Source organism: Carassius carassius, unplaced genomic scaffold, assembly GCF_963082965.1.
Source record: "Carassius carassius unplaced genomic scaffold, fCarCar2.1 SCAFFOLD_60, whole genome shotgun sequence".
Classification (NCBI taxonomy): domain Eukaryota; kingdom Metazoa; phylum Chordata; class Actinopteri; order Cypriniformes; family Cyprinidae; genus Carassius; species Carassius carassius.
Genome location: NW_026775084.1, coordinates 607,501 through 617,500, shown reverse-complemented (window position 1 = coordinate 617,500; position 10,000 = coordinate 607,501). Strand labels below are relative to the sequence as shown.

The window sequence follows — 10,000 nt, the reverse complement described above, 5'->3', positions numbered from 1 at the left end:
TAGAAAACCGAAACAGGTTTGGGCCAGGTTAGTACTTTTGGAAATTTTCAGTAATTATGTAATAAATTTGCAAAAAATTTTTTAAATAAATAAAGAGTCAATGCCCAATCTCAGAATCTAAGCAGGTTTGGGCCCAGTTAGTACTTGGATGGGAGACTACCTGGAAATACCGATTATAGTGGCTGATCTTTAAATAGCCCTCTCTTTGCAGCCTCGTTCGCTTACGGCCATACCAGCATGGCTATGCCCGATCTCGTCTGATCTCGGAAGCTAAGCAGGTTTGGGCCTGGTTAGTACTTGGATGGGAGACCGCCTTGGAATACCAGGTGCTGTAAGCTTTTAGGTTTCCTTCTCTACTTATATAATGCACTGGCAGTTATAGTGGCTGATCTTTAAATAGCCCTCTCTTTGCAGCCTCCTTCGCTTACGGCCATACCAGCCTGGCTATGCCCGATCTCGTCTGATCTCGGAAGCTAAGCAGGTTTGGGCCTGGTTAGTACTTGGATTGGAGACCGCCTGGGAATACCAGGTGCTGTAAGCTTTTAGGTTTCCTTCTCTACTTATATAATGCACTGGCGGTTATAGTGGCTGATCTTTAAATAGCCCTCTCTTTGCAGCCCAGTACTTTTGGAATTTTTCAGTAATTATCTAAGAGTTTTGCATAAGTAAAAAAAAAAAAAAAAAAAAAGAGTCAATGCCCAGTCTTAGAAAACCGAAACAGGTTTGGGCCTGGTTAGTACTTTTGAAAATTTTCACTAATTGTCTAATAATCTTGCAAAAAAAAAAAAAAAAAAAAGAGTCAATGCCCAGTCTTAGAAAACCGAAACAGGTTTGGGCCAGGTTAGTACTTTTGGAAATTTTCAGTAATTATGTAATAAATTTGCAAAAAATTTTTTAAATAAATAAAGAGTCAATGCCCAATCTCAGAATCTAAGCAGGTTTGGGCCCAGTTAGTACTTGGATGGGAGACTACCTGGAAATACCGATTATAGTGGCTGATCTTTAAATAGCCCTCTCTTTGCAGCCTCGTTCGCTTACGGCCATACCAGCATGGCTATGCCCGATCTCGTCTGATCTCGGAAGCTAAGCAGGTTTGGGCCTGGTTAGTACTTGGATGGGAGACCGCCTTGGAATACCAGGTGCTGTAAGCTTTTAGGTTTCCTTCTCTACTTATATAATGCACTGGCAGTTATAGTGGCTGATCTTTAAATAGCCCTCTCTTTGCAGCCTCCTTCGCTTACGGCCATACCAGCCTGGCTATGCCCGATCTCGTCTGATCTCGGAAGCTAAGCAGGTTTGGGCCTGGTTAGTACTTGGATGGGAGACCGCCTGGGAATACCAGGTGCTGTAACCTTTTAGGTTTCCTTCTCTACTTATATAATGCACTGGCGGTTATAGTGGCTGATCTTTAAATAGCCCTCTCTTTGCAGCCCAGTACTTTTGGAATTTTTCAGTAATTATCTAAGAGTTTTGCATAAATAAAAAAAAAAAAAAAAAAAAAAAGAGTCAATGCCCAGTCTTAGAAAACCGAAACAGGTTTGGGCCTGTTTAGTAGTTTTGGAACTTTTCACTAATTGTCTAATAATCTAGCAAAAAAAAAAAAAAAAAAAAAAGAGTCAATGCCCAGTCTTAGAAAACCGAAACAGGTTTGGGCCTGTTTAGTAGTTTTGGAACTTTTCATTAATTGTCTAATAATCTAGCAAAAAAAAAAAAAAAAAAAAAGAGTCAATGCCCAGTCTTAGAAAACCGAAACAGGTTTGGGCCTGGTTAGTACTTTTGGAAATTTTCAGTAATTATGTAATAAATTTGCAAAAAAAAAAATTAAATAAATAAAGAGTCAATGCCCAATCTCAGAATCTAAGCAGGTTTGGGCCCAGTTAGTACTTGGATGGGAGACTGCTTGGAAATACCGATTATAGTGGCTGATCTTTAAATAGCCCTCTCTTTGCAGCCTCCTTCGCTTACGGCCATACCAGCCTGGCTATGCCCGATCTCGTCTGATCTCGGAAGCTAAGCAGGTTTGGGCCTGGTTAGTACTTGGATGGGAGACCGCCTGGGAATACCAGGTGCTGTAAGCTTTTAGGTTTCCTTCTCTACTTATATAATGCACTGGCGGTTATAGTGGCTGATCTTTAAATAGCCCTCTCTTTGCAGCCCAGTACTTTTGGAATTTTTCAGTAATTATCTAAGAGTTTTGCATAAAAAAAAAAAAAAAAAAAAGAGTCAATGCCCAGTCTTAGAAAACCGAAACAGGTTTGGGCCTGTTTAGTAGTTTTGGAACTTTTCACTAATTGTCTAATAATCTAGCAAAAAAAAAAAAAAAAAAAAAAGAGTCAATGCCCAGTATTAGAAAACCGAAACAGGTTTGGGCCTGTTTAGTAGTTTTGGAACTTTTCATTAATTGTCTAATAATCCAGAAAAAAAAAAAAAAAAAAAAAGAGTCAATGCCCAGTCTTAGAAAACCGAAACAGGTTTGGGCCTGGTTAGTACTTTTGGAAATTTTCAGTAATTATGTAATAAATTTGCAAAAAAAAAAATTAAATAAATAAAGAGTCAATGCCCAATCTCAGAATCTAAGCAGGTTTGGGCCCAGTTAGTACTTGGATGGGAGACTGCTTGGAAATACCGATTATAGTGGCTGATCTTTAAATAGCCCTCTCTTTGCAGCCTCCTTCGCTTACGGCCATACCAGCCTGGCTATGCCCGATCTCGTCTGATCTCGGAAGCTAAGCAGGTTTGGGCCTGGTTAGTACTTGGATGGGAGACCGCCTGGGAATACCAGGTGCTGTAAGCTTTTAGGTTTCCTTCTCTACTTATATAATGCACTGGCGGTTATAGTGGCTGATCTTTAAATAGCCCTCTCTTTGCAGCCCAGTACTTTTGGAATTTTTCAGTAATTATCTAAGAGTTTTGCATAAAAAAAAAAAAAAAAAAAAGAGTCAATGCCCAGTCTTAGAAAACCGAAACAGGTTTGGGCCTGTTTAGTAGTTTTGGAACTTTTCACTAATTGTCTAATAATCTAGCAAAAAAAAAAAAAAAAAAAAAAGAGTCAATGCCCAGTATTAGAAAACCGAAACAGGTTTGGGCCTGTTTAGTAGTTTTGGAACTTTTCATTAATTGTCTAATAATCCAGAAAAAAAAAAAAAAAAAAAAAGAGTCAATGCCCAGTCTTAGAAAACCGAAACAGGTTTGGGCCTGGTTAGTACTTTTGGAAATTTTCAGTAATTATGTAATAAATTTGCACAAAAAAAAATTTAATAAATAAAGAGTCAATGCCCAATCTCAGAATCTAAGCAGGTTTGGGCCCAGTTAGTACTTGGATGGAAGACTGCTTGGAAATACCGATTATAGTGGCTGATCTTTAAATAGCCCTCTCTTTGCAGCCTCCTTCGCTTACGGCCATACCAGCCTGGCTATGCCCGATCTCGTCTGATCTCGGAAGCTAAGCAGGTTTGGGCCTGGTTAGTACTTGGATGGGAGACCGCCTGGGAATACCAGGTGCTGTAAGCTTTTAGGTTTCCTTCTCTACTTATATAATGCACTGGCGGTTATAGTGGCTGATCTTTAAATAGCCCTCTCTTTGCAGCCTAGTACTTTTGGAATATTTCAGTAATTATCTAAGAGTTTTGCATAAAAAAAAAAAAAAAAAAAAAAGAGTCAATGCCCAGTCTTAGAAAACCGAAACAGGTTTGGGCCTGTTTAGTAGTTTTGGAACTTTTCACTAATTGTCTAATAATCTAGCAAAAAAAAAAAAAAAAAAAAGAGTCAATGCCCAGTCTTAGAAAACCGAAACAGGTTTGGGCCTGGTTAGTACTTTTGAAAATTTTCACTAATTGTCTAATAATCTTGCAAAAAAAAAAAAAAAAAAAGAGTCAATGCCCAGTCTTAGAAAACCGAAACAGGTCTGGGCCTGTTTAGTAGTTTTGGAACTTTTCACTAATTGTCTAATAATCTAGCAAAAAAAAAAAAAAAAAAGAGTCAATGCCCAGTCTTAGAAAACCGAAACAGGTTTGGGCCTGTTTAGTAGTTTTGGAACTTTTCATTAATTGTCTAATAATCTAGCAAAAAAAAAAAAAAAAAAAGAGTCAATGCCCAGTCTTAGAAAACCGAAACAGGTTTGGGCCTGGTTAGTACTTTTGAAAATTTTCACTAATTGTCTAATAATCTTGCAAAAAAAAAAAAAAAAAAAGAGTCAATGCCCAGTCTTAGAAAACAGAAACAGGTCTGGGCCTGTTTAGTAGTTTTGGAACTTTTCACTAATTGTCTAATAATCTAGCAAAAAAAAAAAAAAAAAAAGAGTCAATGCCCAGTCTTAGAAAACCGAAACAGGTTTGGGCCTGGTTAGTACTTTTGGAAATTTTCAGTAATTATGTAATAAATTTGCAAAAAAAAAAATTAAATAAATAAAGAGTCAATGCCCAATCTCAGAATCTAAGCAGGTTTGGGCCCAGTTAGTACTTGGATGGGAGACTGCTTGGAAATACCGATTATAGTGGCTGATCTTTAAATAGCCCTCTCTTTGCAGCCTCCTTCGCTTACGGCCATACCAGCCTGGCTATGCCCGATCTCGTCTGATCTCGGAAGCTAAGCAGGTTTGGGCCTGGTTAGTACTTGGATGGGAGACCGCCTGGGAATACCAGGTGCTGTAAGCTTTTAGGTTTCCTTCTCTACTTATATAATGCACTGGCGGTTATAGTGGCTGATCTTTAAATAGCCCTCTCTTTGCAGCCTAGTACTTTTGGAATATTTCAGTAATTATCTAAGAGTTTTGCATAAATAAAAAAAAAAAAAAAAAAGAGTCAATGCCCAGTCTTAGAAAACCGAAACAGGTTTGGGCCTGTTTAGTAGTTTTGGAACTTTTCACTAATTGTCTAATAATCTAGCAAAAAAAAAAAAAGAGTCAATGCCCAGTCTTAGAAAACCGAAACAGGTTTGGGCCTGGTTAGTACTTTTGAAAATTTTCACTAATTGTCTAATAATCTAGCAAAAAAAAAAAAAAAAAAAAAAAGAGTCAATGCCCAGTCTTAGAAAACCGAAACAGGTTTGGGCCTGTTTAGTAGTTTTGGAACTTTTCATTAATTGTCTAATAATCTAGCAAAAAAAAAAAAAAAAAAAAAGAGTCAATGCCCAGTCTTAGAAAACCGAAACAGGTTTGGGCCTGGTTAGTACTTTTGGAAATTTTCAGTAATTATGTAATAAATTTGCAAAAAAAAAAATTAAATAAATAAAGAGTCAATGCCCAATCTCAGAATCTAAGCAGGTTTGGGCCCAGTTAGTACTTGGATGGGAGACTGCTTGGAAATACCGATTATAGTGGCTGATCTTTAAATAGCCCTCTCTTTGCAGCCTCCTTCGCTTACGGCCATACCAACCTGAGGGCGCTAGAGAGCTAGTGAGGAACAGGAAGTGTGTTGGCTATAGGGAGGTGAGAAAGGCTCACCCAAACTTTTGTGTTGTTTTTTGCGTTGTTTTTTTTTTTCAAGATAAGTATTTTGTTTCAAGTTTTTGTGTTATTTTTGTTATTTGTCCTCCCAACAGCTTTGCTGTTTGGGAGGGATCATTTTAGTTTTGTGTTTTTTTTTGTTAAATGGACGGATTAACAGCTACAGACATGGATTTGGCAAAACAAACAAGGCAGCTAACTGAAAATGGACTGGATAAAAGACAACGAGAAAAGAATTACCCAGAAAGGAGACTCAAACGGATTTATGCAAAGGAAGCAACGGTAGTGATTGATTTGACGGAGGTACAAGATGGGAGAGCAGAGGACATCATAGAAGCGTTGAAAGACAAGATTGAAGTGACTAGCATACTAGCGGTAAGACCAAAAATGATGAAACAATATGAAATTACATTGGAAAAGGAAGAAGATATTGAGAAACTGGAAGAAGGATTGATGATTAAAGGAAAGACTTGTGAAATTAAAAAGTTGAACAATAAGGATTTTGCTGTATCTTTCATGCATCTGCCTGCTTACCTGGAGGATGATGATATTTTAAAGAAGCTGGAGGGATGGGGGGTGACTCCTATCTCACAGATCAAAAGGAGATTCTACCCGGGCACCCGCATTGAGGATGGAACGAGATTCCTGAGAGTACGATTTCCAAAAGAGGTGGCTTCTCTGCCCTACAGTACGAGAATGGAGACGGAAGAGGGACCTCAGTATTTCAGGGTGATACATAGCCAGCAGGTGAGAACCTGTAGGTTATGTATGAGCCCTGAACACATGATGAAGGACTGTCCGGACTTCAAATGCTTTAAGTGCTCGGAAAGGGGACATTTCGCGAGGGACTGTAATGCGGTGAGGTGCCCGGACTGCAGGCTCGTGCTAAATAAGTGCGAGTGCTGGTTCGGAGAACCACATCAGGAGGAAGAGCAGGGGTGCGGGCAGATACATGAGGGAGACGGTGAAGAGGAGCTACACGAGAACACGGAAGGAACACAAAGAGAGGATACCGCAAGCACAGACGTTGAAGAGGAGAGTGAAAGGACTGGATTAACACAGTGCAGTGAGGAAACGGGGTCACTGATGGAAATAACTCATACTTTACAGATTGAACTGGAAAAGTCAGAGGAGCAGGAGTGGGTCAGCGAGGATGGGAGAATGGACAAAGACAGTGAATGCATCGACGATGCCGGCACTACAGGAATCAATAAAAGAAGAAGACAAACTAAGGTAACACCAAATTTAGAGAAAGCCAAAAGAAAAGTATTAAAACAAGGATGTGAGGAAAAACAGGACAGTGGGGAAATGGTAAAGGAAGGAGAGGGAATGAACTGACAATATGGGGATTTTATGGCTTTTATTTTATTTTATGGTGCTGAAAATTGTGACTTTTAATGCTAGAGGACTAATGAATGTTTATAAATTTGAAAAGGTGAAGGAATTGTGTCAAAATGAAGATGTGATTTTATTGCAAGAGACAAACTGGAAAGAGAATGTTATGGAGGATATTAGAAAAAGATGGGAAGGGGAATTACTTGTTAATAATGAAGAGGAAAAAATGGGAGGAGGAGTGGCGGTTTTAATAAGAAAAGACAGAGGTATAAAGACAAAACTTATATATAATGATAAAAAAGGAAAATGTATGGTGGTAGAAATGGAAATGGAAGAAGACAAATTTGTTTTAGTGAACGTGCACGCTCCCAATGGAGAAAAAGAAAAGAAATTATACTTTAATGTTTTAGCTGATGTAATTGGAAAATGGGGGAAGGTGGTGATTGCAGGGGATTTTAACACTGTTTTTAGTAAAATGGATATGGCAAATGGGATGGTTTTTAAATCGGATGGGGGTAGAAAAGAACTAAGGTCATTGATGGAAGAGAAAAATATGATTGATGTGTGGCGGGAAAGAAATGGAAAAAAGAAGGAATTTTCAAGAAGACAGTTGGTGGGGAATTTTATGTGCCAAACCAGAATAGACTATTTTTTAAGTACCAGAAATCTTGAATGTTTCATTGATGGAATATTTCACAAAGAAACGACCTTAAGCGATCACAAAATGGTTTTAATGACGATGGATTTTAAAAGACAAACAAAGGGACCTGGGGTGTGGATTTTAAACACTGAGGTTTTAAAGAATGAAAGTTTTAAAAAAGAAATCGAAATGATATTAGATGGGAGGAAAAAAGACCAGATGTATATGGAAGACAAAACGCAATGGTGGGAAAATGTTAAGTATGATATTAAAAAATATTCTATGAAGTACTGTAATTTATTACAAAATGTTAAAAGAACCAAGGAGAGAGAAATAAGGAGAACTCTAAAAGAGGAGTTAAATAAAAATGAAGTAGATGTGCAAAAAGTAATTGAAATAGAGAATACGTTGAGAAAAATAGAAGAGGGGAAATGCAAGGGGGCAATGTTGAGAAGCAAAGCAAAATATACGGTGGAAGGGGAAAAATGTAACAGATTCTTTTTTAATCTTGAGAAAAGCAGGGGGAGAGCGGAAACAATTAAAGAACTTAAAAGTAGGAATGGACAGGTGGTCTCAGATACAGAGGGGATTTTAAAAGAAGTGAAATCATTTTATGAAGAACTTTTTAAGTCGGAGGGGGGAGATGAGGAAAAAAGGAATATTTTGTTGCAACAGATAACAAGGAAAGTTGGTGAAGAGGATAAAAGAATATGTGAAAGGGAAATAGAAACTGAAGAGATCATACATGCCATAAATCAATTAAGAGTGAGGAAAAGCCCCGGAGTAGATGGTATTGGAAGTGAGTTTTACAAAGTTTTTAAAGACAAAGTAAGCGTGATTTTAAATGAAATTTTTGAAGAAGTTTTTAAAAATGAAAGAGTAAGCCCAAGAATGGGGCTAGGATTAATGAAAATAATATACAAGAAAAAAGGAGACAAAACTGAGCTGAAAAATTTTAGACCCATTACAATGCTAAACACTGATTTTAAAATTTTAGCCAAGGTCTTAGCAAACAGATTAAAAAATGTCATGCCAAATATAATAGAAACAAACCAAGCGTACGGAGTAAAGGCGAGAGATATAGCAGATGTTACTAGCAGCATTAGAGATATAGTAGGGTATATAAAAGAAAAGGGCAAAAGTGCTTATGTTATTAGTATGGATTTTGAAAAGGCTTTTGACAGAGTTGAACATGGCTTTTTATTTGCAGTTTTAAAGGAATTTGGGTTTGGGAATAATTTTATAAAATGGATTTCGGTTTTATACAGGGATATTTTTACAAAAGTAAAATGCAACGGTTTTTTAACTCAACCTTTTAAAGTTTTAAGATCCATAAGACAGGGGTGTCCTTTGTCGGCGCAATTGTACTCTTTGGTAGCAGAACCTTTAGGGCTTTTAATAAATAGAGAAAAAAGAATAAATGGAATACGAATGGAAGAGGGAGAAGAATTAAAGAAAATATTTCAATATGCTGATGACACGACAATTGTGGTTGAACATGTAGAAAGTGTTAAAAGAGTGATGGAGAAAACAAAACTGTATTGTGAGGGTTCGGGTGCAAAAATAAATGAAGAAAAAACTGTATACATGAAATATGGAAGGGTGGAGGTTCTTACAGGGATCTGTAATTTTATGGAGGTGCAAGAAATAAAGATTTTAGGAATAATTGTAGCAAAGAATGAAAAGGAGGCTATGGACAGTATGTGGGAAGAGACGGTGGGAGGGATGGAAAGAAGACTGATTTTCTGGAGAAGCAGGGTTTTAAGTTTAAAGGGGAAAATTTTAGTTGTAAACATGCTAATGTTATCTAGAATGTGGTATACATTACATGTGATGCCATTGCCAGACTGGGTTTTAAAGAGAATAAAGAAATGTGTTTTAGAATTTTTATGGGACAAAAAGCCTCCAAGAATTGCATATTTTACACTGATAGGGAAACCGGGGGAGGGAGGGATGGGTTTGGTGGATGTAGAACAAAAAATGAAAAGCATGAGAGTAAAGGTGGTAAGAAAATATTTGGATGATACGAACAGAGCAGAGTGGAAGAGATTTATGGCTCTTTATTTAAATAAATGTGGGAATTTTAATTTGGGGGACAATGTTTTATGGATGAAGCTTAAGAATTGGATGATGGAGGGGATCCCACGATTTTACAAAGAGGTTTTAAGCGCTTGGAGGCTTTTTTTAACAGAGGTGGATTTTAATCCGGAGGGGAGGGAAATGATTTTAAATCAACCTCTGTTTTTAAATGGAAAAATAAAGATGCAAGAGTATGATATCTATTTTAAGAAGTGGTTGCAAGCGGGATTTGTAAAGGTGAGGGATGTTTTATGGGAATTTAAAGAGGGATTTTTACCACTTCAAGTGATCATAGATGCAATGGATGAGGAGAAGGAGGACTTTAATGTAAATGTTTTAAAAAGACAATACGAACAAGTAAAAAAAGCAATCCCAGGACAATGGCTGGATGAAATTATTAATGAGGGAGAAAAAGAAAAGAAAATGAGCGTGTTTCTAAAATGTAAAGACAATATGGTGAATTTTAATTTGGGTTCTGTTAAAATGTTTTATGGGTTTTTTAT

General features: G+C 37.2%; 8 non-coding genes across 8 annotated transcripts; all 8 read left to right on the top strand.

The window, feature by feature from the left end:
• Positions 1-219: 219 nt before the first annotated feature.
• LOC132136016 (5S ribosomal RNA) lies at positions 220-338 on the top strand. The gene has a single exon (XR_009430924.1). It is a non-coding gene; the product is annotated as a 5S ribosomal RNA (ribosomal RNA).
• Positions 339-422: 84 nt separating this feature from the next.
• On the top strand, positions 423-541 carry LOC132135959 (5S ribosomal RNA). The gene has a single exon (XR_009430871.1). It is a non-coding gene; the product is annotated as a 5S ribosomal RNA (ribosomal RNA).
• A 491-nt stretch (positions 542-1,032) lies between these two features.
• Positions 1,033-1,151, top strand: LOC132136015 (5S ribosomal RNA). Its single transcript, XR_009430923.1, has one exon. It is a non-coding gene; the product is annotated as a 5S ribosomal RNA (ribosomal RNA).
• Positions 1,152-1,235: 84 nt separating this feature from the next.
• On the top strand, positions 1,236-1,354 carry LOC132135825 (5S ribosomal RNA). Its single transcript, XR_009430746.1, has one exon. It is a non-coding gene; the product is annotated as a 5S ribosomal RNA (ribosomal RNA).
• A 605-nt stretch (positions 1,355-1,959) lies between these two features.
• LOC132134827 (5S ribosomal RNA) lies at positions 1,960-2,078 on the top strand. Its single transcript, XR_009429804.1, has one exon. It is a non-coding gene; the product is annotated as a 5S ribosomal RNA (ribosomal RNA).
• Positions 2,079-2,675: 597 nt separating this feature from the next.
• LOC132134826 (5S ribosomal RNA) lies at positions 2,676-2,794 on the top strand. The gene has a single exon (XR_009429803.1). It is a non-coding gene; the product is annotated as a 5S ribosomal RNA (ribosomal RNA).
• Positions 2,795-3,391: 597 nt separating this feature from the next.
• LOC132134825 (5S ribosomal RNA) lies at positions 3,392-3,510 on the top strand. Its single transcript, XR_009429802.1, has one exon. It is a non-coding gene; the product is annotated as a 5S ribosomal RNA (ribosomal RNA).
• A 1,023-nt stretch (positions 3,511-4,533) lies between these two features.
• On the top strand, positions 4,534-4,652 carry LOC132134824 (5S ribosomal RNA). The gene has a single exon (XR_009429801.1). It is a non-coding gene; the product is annotated as a 5S ribosomal RNA (ribosomal RNA).
• The last annotated feature ends 5,348 nt before the right edge of the window (positions 4,653-10,000 follow it).